This window comes from Orcinus orca, chromosome 17, assembly GCF_937001465.1.
Source record: "Orcinus orca chromosome 17, mOrcOrc1.1, whole genome shotgun sequence".
NCBI classification, from domain to species: Eukaryota; Metazoa; Chordata; class Mammalia; order Artiodactyla; family Delphinidae; genus Orcinus; species Orcinus orca.
The window spans coordinates 74,816,682-74,830,265 of NC_064575.1; the positions used below are offsets into that span (position 1 = coordinate 74,816,682).

The following is a 13,584-nucleotide window of genomic DNA, read 5'->3' on the forward strand; positions in this document are numbered from 1 at the left end:
TAGCAGCATGCAAGCATTTAATAGCAGACGGCAGAAGTGGCCAGTGGGAAGAGGCAGGAGAATATGGTGCCCGGACAAAAATATGAAGTGTGTGGTGTATATAGTGACTCAGCACGTGGATCCGGGGTTCCAATCCCAGCTACACCACTGGATGTGCTGTGATGCTACAATAAGTTACTTACCCTCCCTGAGTCTCAGTTACCTTATCTATATAATGGAACTAATAATAGTTCCTACTCTACAGGGTTATTGGGAGGAGTAAATGACTTAATACCTACAAAGCGCTTAGAATTGTACCCAGCACACAGTAGGTACATAATAAATATCACTTGCACACTTCCATGTACACTATCACATTTAATCTCTTACCGAATCCACGATGGAGATTTTATTAGGTTTATGAATAAAGATTCTGAGGGTTCAAAGGTTAAAGAATATGCCCAATGTCACAGAGAAAATAAAAACAGCATGGCTTCCATATATATGTGTTAGCATACGGTCTTTGTTTTTCTCTTTCTGACTTCACTCTGTATGACAGACTCTAGGTGCATCCACCTCACTACAAATAACTCAATTTCATTTCTTTTTATGGCTGAGTAATATTCCATTGTGTGTGCGTGTGTGTGTGTATGTATATGTATGTATATATATATATATAAAGGTTCTGATGAACCTAGGGGCAGGACAGGAATAAAGACGCAGACGTAGAGAATGGGCTTGAGGACACAGGGAGGGGGAAGGGTAAGCTGGGACGAAGTGAGAGAGTAGCATGGACGTACATACACTACCAAATGTAAAATAGATAGCTAGTGGGAAGCAGCCACATAGCACAGGGAGATCAGCTCAGGGCTTTGTGACCACCTAGAGGGGTGGGTTAGGGAGGGTGGGAGGGAGACACAAGAGGGAGGAGATATGGGGATGTATGTATATGTATAGCTGATTCACTTTGTTATACAGCAGAAACTAACACACCATTGTAAAGCAATTTTACTCCAATAAAGATGTTAAAAAAATTTTAAAAAACCAAAACAGCATGGCGACTAGAGATACAACTGAGGCAAGAAGGAGGCAATGGAAGACAAAGCAGGACTATGAGATGTGAGTCAGGGACCTTCTAGTAAGTCGGTCAAACTGTGAGCTTGGTCGCCGGGCTCCTCGTTTATTCGTCTTCCACTCCTTCACGGTACTCATGTCCTAAAGTCTGGTAGATCTGTCACCAATCTGCTGCACAGCCTTCAGGAAGTTAGTCGCATTTCTTAATCAATACCAGAGTCCCTCAACCTCAGCACTACTGATACTTCAGACCAAATAAGTCTTTTTGTGGGAAGCTGTCCTGTGCATTGTAACGTATTTAGGAGCATTCCTGGCTTCTACACACTAGAGGCCAGTAGCACCCCTTCCCCAATCATGATGATCACAGATGCCTCCAGACATTTTCAAATGTTCCCCGGGGGGCAAAATTGTCCCCAGTTGAGAATTATTGCCCTTCACAATAGGATTAAAGTACCTGCAAAACGGTTTCACTGGGCCATTCTGAGGAACGAATTTGATAAATATGTTTTTATCGTTAAGAAAGAAACAGAATGCATTTGCCGATATATTACAAGACAAATTTAATATTTATTAATTGTTGCTTGCCAAGTTCAAGAAAAAAGGAGCATAAAACATCTCTTCCTTTCAAAAAGTTCACAACCAAGAAGGGGAGGGAAGAAAGGGGCAAAGGCAAGAAGCATTGGCGGGGTCAAAAAGGCCTAGAAAGAAATTGCCCTCAATTGACTCAATAAGGGGACTTTATAAGAAAACAGGATAGGGGCTACTTACTGAAGGATGGGAACAGTTTCTGAAGACGGAGATAAAATCTCCTAGAGAATGGATATGTCCGAATGCAGGACACAGTAGAAGCCCGGTGAGGAACAAACAGGAGCTAAATCTCCCGAAGTAATTTGCGTTTTCCCTCTGCCTGGAAGGCCTTTCGCACTTGGATTCACAAACCAGATCTTCCTCCTTCCAGACTCAGCGCGATGCCTCCAACTCCTCCGAGAACACTTCTCTGAACTCCCAGATTTGGCGAGATGCCTCTTCTCCTTGTTCCTTTGTGGACCCTGTAGTTCCCATCAGTGTCTCTCGTGGGGTTGCTATTGACATTTGGGATGAGTCTGTTCGTCGCTGAGCAATCCAGTAGGACTACCTCATGCACTGTAGGAAAACTCGCATGTCTGACCCCCACTCCCTAAATATCCTAAATATACTCCCCAGTCATCGTGACAACCAAAAATCTCCACACATTTTTCCCAATGTCTCTAAGTGGGCAATACCAGTTGAAAGCCACATATTAATACTTATGTTTTTCCTAAAACCATGTATCTGTCTCCTCTTGTTGATGGTAAGCTCCTTCACGATGGGAACTGTTGATTTCACATCATCCTTGCACTGCTAAGACCTAGCCCAGTGCCGAGTTTGCAGTTGGTCCTCGGTAAATATTTGCTGACCTAATTAAAGCAGAAGGCTCATCTAGGGCAAAATTGGAAACTCAAAATTGAAAGATAAACTGGGGCCAGACGGTAAGGGACTTTGCATACACTGAAGAACCTGGGTTTTATTCTATTAGGTGAAATCATATGAAATTGACATTTTTGTAAGTCAAAAGTGGCCAATTAACAGTTTCATAGAGTTCATCCTAATATAAGGCAGTATTTACTTAACTTACTTAACTTTCTCTTGTTTTTTCCTTTTTTTTTTTAAAGTACAGTTGATTTACAATATTGTGTTACTTTCAGGTATACAGCAAAGTGATTTGGTTATACATATATATGTTTAACTTTCTCTTTCAATTGAGATACTCTTTTTTAGCTTAAATACCTAACTTTGGTCCCATCTTAAACACTAACATCCATGAAATAATGGGCTAAGTGTACTAATTTTTTTCTTAAAAAAAAAAATTAAAACATTGTAACAATGGATTCTTCACAACTTACACTCATTCATACACCACTTACCATTATATCATGTGCCACCAGTGGACAGACACAGGTCCTGCTGTCGGAAACTGTGCTCTAAACAATTGAATGCATCCATTGTAGACTGAGGTGGTGGTGACACTAGTGGCCATGAAAAGGGGGTGGAGGGTGTTTAAAGAAGGCGGATAAGGAGGAAAGAGGGGGAAAGAATCGTGCAGAACAAGGAAGAAATGGGGGGGAAAGAGGAGAAGGAGAAAAATACGGGCAAGGTAGGAAAAGACAGGAGAAGAAAGAGAAAAAAGAAAAGAAACAGCGGATGATGGCTATGGGCTCGGATTAGTGCCTCACTTTGGTTCTCAGGTTCCACCCCAGCGCTGCAGTACAGTCAGTTCAGAGTCTGATTATCATGGCTGACGGAGCTAGCGCCTGACTATTTTTAGATGAAATTAATCATTTTCTTGTGTTATTTTTGGTTCAGATAATGGCTGGAGCACACAGCCGCTTCTTCATGAGCTGCCAGCGAGAATGTAAACAAGGTTGAATCTCCGCTTGGCAGGTTCTAAATTCAGCTCGGCCATCAGGAAGCCGAACTCCCTGAGAAAGCGGACTCCCCCGCCGGGGATGAGGGTCTGTAGGGGGGGCCTTAACCAGTCATAATACTGAACAGATCAACAGGAGTGAAGTAAGTCAGACAAAGACAAATACTCTGTGTCATCACTTATACGTGGAAAGTAAAAAGACAGACAAATGAATATAACAAAACAGAAACAGATTCACGGATGCAGAGAACAGACTAGTGGTTCCCAGTGGGGAGAGGGGAGGGGGGAGGGACAAGAGAGGGGGAGGGGACTGAGAGACACAAACTACTACGTGTAAAATAAATAAGCAACAAGGATATATTGTGCAGCACAGGGAAATGTAACCATTCATTTATAATAACTTTAAATGGAGTATAATCTATAAAAATATTGAATCACTATGTTGTATACCTGAAACTAATATAATATTGTATCAACTATATTTCAACTTTTAAAAAGTAAATAATAAAATGACTTTAACCCAAATGCTTTCTTTGTTCTATTTCTCTTAAGTCAGGCACTATTTAAGTCAGCACTACTGACATTGGGACTGGATCATTCTTCATCGAGGGGCTGGTCTGTGCATTATAGGATGTCTAGCAGCATCTCTGGTCTCTACCCACTAGATGCCAATAGTACTCACCCATCCCAACATGTGTCTAGACGTGGCCAGATGTCCCCTGGTAGACAAAATCACCCTCCACTGAGAACCATGGGTTTAAATCAATAAATTTAAGTCAGAATATTATAACTCAAATTATGGTGGCACGGACTCCTAACAACTTTATTCCCAGAAACTAGAATTTCCAAGCTGCCTCCTATATATATGAGAAAGAACAGAACGCTCTCATTTATTTGCCCTTGCCTTTTGGTTGCTACTCGTGACCTGTGAGAAACAGCTGCATCCCCAGGCACAGGTTCCAGGCTACCAGGGCTGGCGCTGCTGTTGTCCCCACCCTGGCCTTGGGAGATGCCACTGCTCTTTCCTCACCTGCTTCATCTCAAGCATATGCCACGCCCTCCTGTCTAACTCCACACGGTAGGTCAGAGAAGCAAACATAATTGTTGATTATATTTCACTGAAAGCTCAAGGACACTAGCAGGGAATTATAATAATAGGGTAACCGACAGCTCCTGCTTTGACCGCCCCTGGCCAGGCCTGGGCTGGCTCTCAGTCTCTCTCTTAGCCTCTATCAGTGGGACCTGAGGTGGAGTGCTCTGCCCCCAGAATTTCTCTAGTTAAGTCCATTTCATTGAAATTTGTCCAAACTGTGTCCCCTACTTGCACCCAAGGCTCACGCAAGGGAGACGCTTTCCTCTAGGTCCAGAGCAACACTCACTTCAGGGGCCACCTACTCCCAGGGCGACTGGCAACGGGAACGGGAATCTCGGCTTCCGTCACAGGGATGCAAACTGATGCTGAGTCCCCAGAAAAATATTCACTCAATGACTGACATCAGAACATTTCTTGTGTCCAGGCACATGGGACATACACAGTCCAGAGCAAATCCAGTTTTCCTTGCTTTCTCCTTATCAAGCCTAAACTGAAAGACCAGGAGACAACCCCATAAGTAGATGATCAGAATAAATCAGGGTGAGGTTACATGGGAACCTAGAGAGAGCACGTGACCCAGGCTGAGGCAGTACAGGAGGCATTCTGGGTGGAGGTGAAGCATTAGTAGCATAATGAAAGGGGACCAGAAGTTGGCCCTATAAAGTTTATGGGAGACTGGACAGGAGGAGAATCAGGAACTGATTTCCAAAACAAATGCACACTGTGCTAGAAAACAGCCCAGCATAATAAGAACGATACAAAAATACAGATTTTCGTGGATGTACAAAATAGAACAGACAGTGGCAAAAGATCAGAATTGGACCAGGTTAGATTCAGACGAAAGGAGACCAGGATCCGTTGACTGAATTTTAGAAGATGATTCTGAGGCTTATATCTGGGCTGCTCTATGGTGACCCTTCAACAGCTAGCAACTCTTCAGACATTCTAGCCATACTCCCCTTCAAAAAGGGGCACAGACTTTCCTGTTTTATCAAAAAGTTACTCTGATTTTCCCAACCACAAGGATTGGATTGGGAAGAAGAGGAACTTCTTTCTTGTATATGTTAGGCTACAGAGACATGAGAACTTAATATCAGAACCAAGGGGACGAGCTGTCCAGTACCTCCCTGTGTCCCAGGGAGCTTAGTTTCTTGGAGCTCCTCTGAAAGGACCCTGGGTGTGACTGTAGAACCCACGCCAACCCCTGTCCTAGAGAAACAAACCCACACACACTCAGACCAAGTTAAGGAAGGTCTGCTTTCCCAGACCAGTTTGCACTGCTGGCTCCCAAGGTCCCCTTCCAGAACTGAACGTGAGGAGAGAATCAAGCACGCGAGCTGTCACTTATCCCTCTGACACTTGCCCGAGGTTGAATGTTGGGGTCATTGTTTTCTCTAAACCACAGCCTCCTCGTGAGTGGTGGCTTTCAGACAGAATTTCCTGATCCAAACCCAAATGTCAGATGCTACGAGCAGCCAAAAGAGAGCCTAAAAGAAAGGTCAGATTGGGTTATCCCAATAGGTACCTCAGGAAGAATAGTGACCGTCACAGTTTCAAAGCATTCTCTGCAGAGGCTCCTATCTCAGTATGTCTAATGAAAGGAAACTTCCGTAGAAAGAAGACCGGGAGTAAGCGCTACCCAGAGAGTTTATTTCTTCTGTACATATAGCTACTGGCTCATGTACTAGAGCCAGGGAGAGGTTGTAAAAGCAAAAAGTCCTTAAAATCTAAGAGGCATGTTGAAATTCACACCCAAATATGAGATCAGGGACGGGAATTACCTTTTCTCCATGTTCCAACTCTCTTTAACAAGTCGAAGTTGAACAGGGCATTTCATTGTGTTGATAACAACACTGGGAATGGGTAAAGGCTCATGGGAAAGAAAGCCAGAAGAGGGGTAATGACTGTCACAGGAACAGGAGGGGTGACTGTCCCTACACGTGCTAGGGGATAGGTTGTTGAGATTTTTTAAGTTTCAAACAACAGAGACTCAACTTGAATTAGTTTCAGTAAAAAGACAGGAAGTAATTGGCTCCTATAAAACATGGAAGGTAAGAAGATGGGCTTCAACCATATGATGGGTTTCTGGCAGCACGAAAATTATAACAGGACTTTGGTTTCATGTCTCATTTCTGCTTCTATCGATGTGCTGACCTCATTCACTTCCACTAAGATGGGCTTCCTCCATGATGTAGAGAGCACAGCCAGAGGCTAAGAATTGCATTCTTGGGTAAAGAGAGAGAAACAGATCCCTGCCTCAGTTCTATTTGAAATGACCACAGTGAAAGATGCTGATTGGCCTGCCTTAGGTCATATGCTCTTTCCTGGTTCAATCTCAAAGGCCCAGAGTATGGGGTATTATAATTGGCCCAGGCAGGGTCAGGTGCCCACCTTTGGAGCAGAAAGGCAATTTGGGTGTGACTGTAGTAAGGTTTGCACATGTGTACGTATCTATGTGGGGAAGGCGGAGGAAAGAAATCAGTAACTACTACTGCAGATATGCTCAATATAAAGACCTTTGAATCGAAGTGAAATTTTTTAAACTTGAGAAATTAAAAATCTATTTTCTTAGTCCCCTCTTGGAAGCAACATCTGTCCCTTTCTTCTGATTTCCATATCATTTCATCTGTAGCCCCTTCATACCATTTATCTCCCTGGCAACTCATTTGAACTCCCCTACAAAGCCTTGAGTACCTGCAGATTAGATCAGATAAGAATAACTAATTCTTCTCATCAACAAAACATAAGCTTGCTTGTTTCTGTTCCTGTGTACATTGCCTTCCTACCTATTAACATATATAAATCATTCCTGCTCCTATCTAAGCCAGCCTCATGACTTATGCTGTAGACCCCATCCCCTCCTATCTACTCAAGGATTTTGCATTTCAAATGATCTCACCTGCCTCTTATATCAAGGATTTCTCCCTCTTCTTGGATTATTCCAATTAACATATAAATATACTATAATTTCTTCCATCTTAACAAAATATGGACCTCCCTTAACCCCATGTCCCCCTCCAACAACTGCCCCATTTTTTTTCTCTTTTTAGACAAACTTATTAAAAGGGTAAACTCTGCTGTCTCCAATTCTTCATCTCCCCTTCTCTCTTTAACCTCGTTTGATCAGGATTTTGTCTCCACCACCCCACTGAAGCTACTCTTGCCAAGCTCATCAGCGTCTTCCATCTTGCCCAATCCAATGGGTATTCCCTGTCTTCATGTGACTAACTTCTAAGCATCATTTGACACTTCATTGCACACAACTCCCTTCCTAAACTTCTTCTTCACCTGGCTCTGTCACGACATATTCTGCTGGTTTTGCTCTTACCTACTTGGCTACTCCTTTTGAATCTCCTTTGCTGGGTCCTCCGTTTGTTCACAACTTTCAAATATAGCAATGTGCCTGGCTAGCTACTCACTCTACACTCTCGCTGGGGAAACACAACTATGACTTTATGTAAAATCTAGATGCTGACTACTCTAGTTCAGAACTCTCCCTCTTTTTTCAGGTTTGTGTCTCCATCTGCCTATTCAGTGCCTTCCTTAGCATGCCTGAGATTTTTGAACTTACCAGGGTCAAAAGAGAACTTACCCGCCCCCACTACACACTGATTTCTCTCCAGTCTACCCCATCTCATTTAATGATACCACTATTCTCTCAGTTGCTAAGACTGTAGTTATAGGAATTACCCTTTCTTCTTTGCTTTTCCTAACAGTTCACATCCAGACCATCAGCAACTTCTGTTGATTCTGCTTCCGAAACACATTCTGAATAGGACCTTCTCTCACCACCCCCACTGCTACCAACCTAACTCATGTTACCGCCAGTCCTCACCTGGACCACTGGAAGAGCATCCTAATGGCTTCCTCACTTCCCCTGCAGTTCATCCCCTGCATCGCAGCAAGAGTCATCTACATTCAGATCATACTCTTCCCCTGCTTAAAATCCTGCAAGAGCTTCCCAGTATATTCTAAATTAAATTCAAAATCCCCATTATAGCCCACATGATCCTGCTTCCTCCTACTTCTCCATCCTCTCTTCTCCTATTCTCTCTCTTGTTCAGATGTTCCAGCCACACTGGTCTTTTCGCCGTCCCTCCTCCATACCAATCTTGTTCCCCTTTTAGAGCCTTTGCTCAGTTTTCTCTCATGAGAAACTGCTCCCCTCACCCCAGTTCTTCACACAGCTGTCTCCTTGCCATTCAAGTCTCTATTCAAATGCCACTTTCTTAAGGAACTCCTCTACCTACACATACAACAGTCACAGTAATTAGGTACCTCAGAAAATCTTTATTCTATAATGCTGTTTTATTTCCTTTATAGTACTCTTCTAAATTACACCATGTGGCTATCTAGGTACCTCTTTATTTTCCATCTTCCCCCACTGGAGTATGAGCAGGTACCACATCACTCTGATTTCTTTTATTTCAATATTCACTCATTTTCTTATCTGTCTACAACTCCTTGATCAATATCTAGCAATCGTAAATTCTTTTTTTTATAAATTTATTTATTTATTTTTATTTTTGGCTGTGTTGGGTCTTCATTGCTGCGCGAGTGGGCTTTCTCTAGTTGCAGCGAGCAGGGGCTACTCTTCGTTGCGATGTGCGGGCTTCTCATTGCGGTGGCTTCTCTTGTTGTGGAGCACGGGCTCTAGGCACACGGGCTTCAGTAGTTGCAGCACATGGGCTCAGAAATTGTGGCACAGGGGCTTAGTTGCTCTGCAGCATGTGGGATCTTCCCAGACCAGGGCTCAAACCTGTGTCCCCTGCATTGGCAGGTGGATTTTCAACCACGGAGCCACCAGGGAAGTCCCCATAGTAAATCCTAATTAAATACTTGTTGAATGAAAAAATAAACTCTTGTCTCCCACTGTTCTTTTCACAGTAGATGTTCAGTAAGTGTCAGATGGTTAATTGGATGGATGGAATCGTGGGTGGAAGAATGGGTGAACGAATGGATGCATGGATGAACAGATAGATAAATATATAAAATCAACCAATTTAATATCTCCCCATTACTGGCAAATATAGAGTGGCAATCATGTTCTTTTTCTCTCTTTTTTAAGTTATCTATTGCAATATGACAAAACGGCCCAAAACTTAGTTGATTATTTCTCATCTTCAGGTAGTTGACTAGGTGACCCTTCTGGTTTACCTGGTATTGGCTAGGATGTTAGGGTGGCTGCAGTCATCCAAGGACTAGGTTAGAAAGGAGCATCCAAGACGGCTCGCTCATCTTGCTGGTGGTTGATACTGACTGTCGGCTGAGAGTTCAGCTGGGACTGTCAGCCAGGGCACGCACTTACACTTGTCATCTCCATGGCACTTGGGTTTCTCCCAGCATGGCAGCTGGGTTCTGAGGCATCCCAGGAGTGACTGTTCTAAGAGATTCAGGCAGAAGCTTTAAGGCTTTTTCTGACCTGGGCTTGAAAGTCCCAGAATATCATTTCTGCCACATTCCATTTGTTAAGCAATCGCTAACGTCAGCCTAGATTTAAGGCTCCACCGCTTGAAGCGAGGGGCAGCGCTGACGGCAGCCATCTTTGATACTGTCTACCACATCTGTAAACAGGCAGCTCACTTGGTTCTCCAAGGAGATCACATTTACTGGATACAGATCCTTCCCTACTCTTTATGGAAACTACTTTGAGTATGTGCATCTATGTGTTTTAAGTGGATTGGGTTTTACCGATCTTGAATGAGTAAAAGGAGAACTTTCAAAAGTCAAGCCTTTATAACCCAGTGGCTACATAGTCATTGTCTAAACTCTGTCTTCAGAAATCCTCACCTCTTCTTTGTTCCAAAAATACAATCTTGTTTCACTTTCTTTAAACTCTTCTGTGCATTCTAACTAAGGTTCTCTGTTTCCCATCTCTATGTACCCGTCGCCTGTTCCTTTCCGCCCACCACATCTCCTTCTCACTAGCTCAGATCGGTTTATACAGGAAGAAAAAGTCCGTCCTAAAATACGAGCTAGAAAACAGGATCTGAACAACCAACTGTGGGTATAAATCAAGGCAGAGGAATAAGAGTTGAATTGTTAAATTAGAGATTGGGCTCTAGTCAGGATGCTACAATCTTCCTTCCAGTCGTTCTCACTCGCACATAAAAATTCTATATGGAGCTAAAACAAACCAGAAAATAAAAATCTTGAGCTTCACCCAGACCTAGGAATCAGAAGCATGAGGGGTAAGGCTGGACACTTACATTTTTTTTTAAAGATCCACAGGTGACTCTGCTGTTCTTTCAGTGTGAATTATCTCTCTCAGGTTTCAAGATACCACCTTGAAAGGAAAACCTAGCTCTTTTGCAATTATGGGTCATCTTATGAGCACATACTTCTAATTTTTCTATTGAAGAAGTGACTGGAAATATCTGCTAAGTTTCCCAGTGTGATTGTATGTCCCAATTTCTGGATGAAGGTATTTGTACATTTATATGGAAACTTAATAAGAAGATAGCTTTCAATTTGCAGAGGTTCACTTTCCAGGCATCTTTTCAACATTGATCCTATTCTGCAAAAGACATTGACCTCACAAGAAAGAGTCACAGCCAGGTTCTCACTGTGCTGAATTTCCTCAAGTGCACCCCTGTAAGTGGGCCACAGCTGCAGCCAGCAGATTTCGCACTTCTCTTGTTCCTGCTGAGGAAGAAACGTGCTGAGGCCAATAACCTGGTGAATAATTCATTTTTCCGAAGGACAATCTGTAAGCCTCAGGATTGCTTTTTGCCAAAATAAAGAGCAAATTTAAAAGATAGTCGTATTTTCTGCGTGTGTATAACATTTTATAATTTTCTAATCATTCTCTTAACACTGAGGCTGTTGACCATAGCTAATATTTGTTAAGAGCTTGCCATGTGCCAGGTTTGGGGCTAAGTGCTTCAACATAAATCATCTCATTTAATTTTCATAACACTCTGAGGTGGGTATTGTCATTTTTTATCTCTCTTTTCCAGAGGAAGCAACTGAGACAAAAGTTAAGTAACTTTCCCAGGGCCACGCAGAATTAGAATCTCTGTCATGGTTACCATGCTAGACCACCTCCCATTTCCATATGTTCCTATATTTTTATCAATCTATCTGTCTATCTACTGTAGATCAATAGATAGAGTAATAGCTAGAGGTAGAGATAGATTGATTTAATAATCACAAAACCCTGGGTGATAAAGAGAATCAAGTATTACGGTCCCCACTTTCTGATGAGAAAACTTAACCTGCAGAATGAAAACAACCTGCCCAAAGTAACATATTAGGGAGGCAAATCGGTTTTCTGACCAGAGTCCTGTGGTCTTCTCACATCCTTGCGGCAACTCCAACAGAGCCAAAGGGATTTCTCTAAATCTTGCCTTGCAGCCTGAATGGGGGTGGGGTGGGGTAGGATGGGATACGGTAACACGCTGAGCCCAGTGATGACACTTCCAGCCAAGAAGAATTCTTTATCAAATTCCCATCAGCCCCAAGACCAGATCGTACCAAGATTTTGCAATATGAACATAATATTCCCTACCGTCCGGGATCTGATCCTTTTCCATCGGGGAACATATTTGCAAACAATGGCTCCTAACTGATCAGGAACAGAATCCAACTCTTACTCCACACTTCAGGACCTTTACACCACATTGGAGACAACAGCCCTGAGGTTAAAGGGCTGTTCTGTGTCTAACCACTGAAGCTCTTGCTTGAAGGAAGGTTTCCCAAAACGAACCCCCAAAGAAACTGAAAATGGCATGAACGTACATCCTGTTACTCAACACTCCCTGGGTTTCGTAACGTGAAGTCAGGAAGAAAAGGTGCCAACATTCCTGAATGTTATGATCATTAAGGAGCAAACTCTAATGTTCCCACACTTGAAAGTTAAAAAGATGGGATTATTTCCTCTCCTCCTCACTTATGGAATCACTGCAAAACCATATGGGCTGAATTAGGCATCCAACGTGAATGTTCCCTTTACCATTCCCTCTGGGGAACCTTGGGGCTCATCCCAGGCAACTGGCTTTAAAGACAAGGATATCTTATTGGGAAACATAATCATGATCCCTGATATTAATAAGCACTTTCTAACTTCAAAGCATAATAACCATTGCCCTCATTAAATCTCATAATCTCCCAGAGAAGAGGCAGGCTTCATCATTTCTACCTTATGAATGAATAAACTGAGGTAGAGCCCTATGGAATATGAAGCCATGTTCTACCTGATTGTGGAAGCACTGGATTATTTAATGAGTGTTATGCTAAATTAAAATGTCAAAGTTGAATGTTTTTTCTATTACTATTTGGTGAAAGCCAAAAAAAGGCATTTAAGACCATGTGTTATGATCATGAAAAGCATTAGACCTGGTTGTATGGTCTTGGCCTTGGGATTTAACTTTTGTAAGCTTTAGTTTCCTCATTTCAAAAATGGAAATAAAAATAGAGCCTACCATAATGTCTTGTTGTTTGGATTAAATAAATTAAAGTACATTAAAGTTTCTGGCACACAAATAAACATTCAATAAAGTTTAGAAGTTCTTGTTAGGTCAGTTCCTTTTACCACAGCCACCCATTGATTAATTCATTGATTCACTAGTACTTATTGACAGCCTTGAGGGTCATAGGCTGTGCTGTCCAGAAAGGATACAGCAGTAAGACAGACAAGGCCATTCCTATTTATGAAATGTATCTTATTTCTTATTATTAAATTAATTCATACAAAATGTGGGTCATTCTCCAATGGTGATTTTGTTTTTGAATTTTTGAATTTTATTTTATTTATTTTTTTATACACCAGATTCTTATTAGTTATCCATTTTATGCATATTAGTGTGATTTTGGTTTGACCTCACCGTTCATGTGGCTAAAAGGTTTCACTGGTTGTACTTCCAACTGGACCACCATAGGCATTGTACAGGCTTGGGTCGCTTTGATTGAGTTCTACTAGTGAATGCTGGAGAATTTGAAGACAATGCTCTGATCTCGGCCTTCTAACCGAGGGGACCGACCAAAGCCTTGTAGA

The 13,584-nt window shown here is 42.3% G+C and overlaps 1 long non-coding RNA gene across 1 annotated transcript in view; it reads right to left on the reverse strand.

The window, feature by feature from the left end:
* LOC117199657 (uncharacterized) overlaps positions 1-13,197 on the reverse strand; it is a 56,899-nt gene extending 43,702 nt beyond the window's left edge. The window contains exon 1 of the long non-coding RNA XR_004480953.2: positions 12,100-13,197. This is a non-coding gene — a long non-coding RNA (uncharacterized LOC117199657). The remainder of the gene's footprint in view (positions 1-12,099) is intronic.
* Between the last annotated feature and the right edge of the window lie 387 nt (positions 13,198-13,584).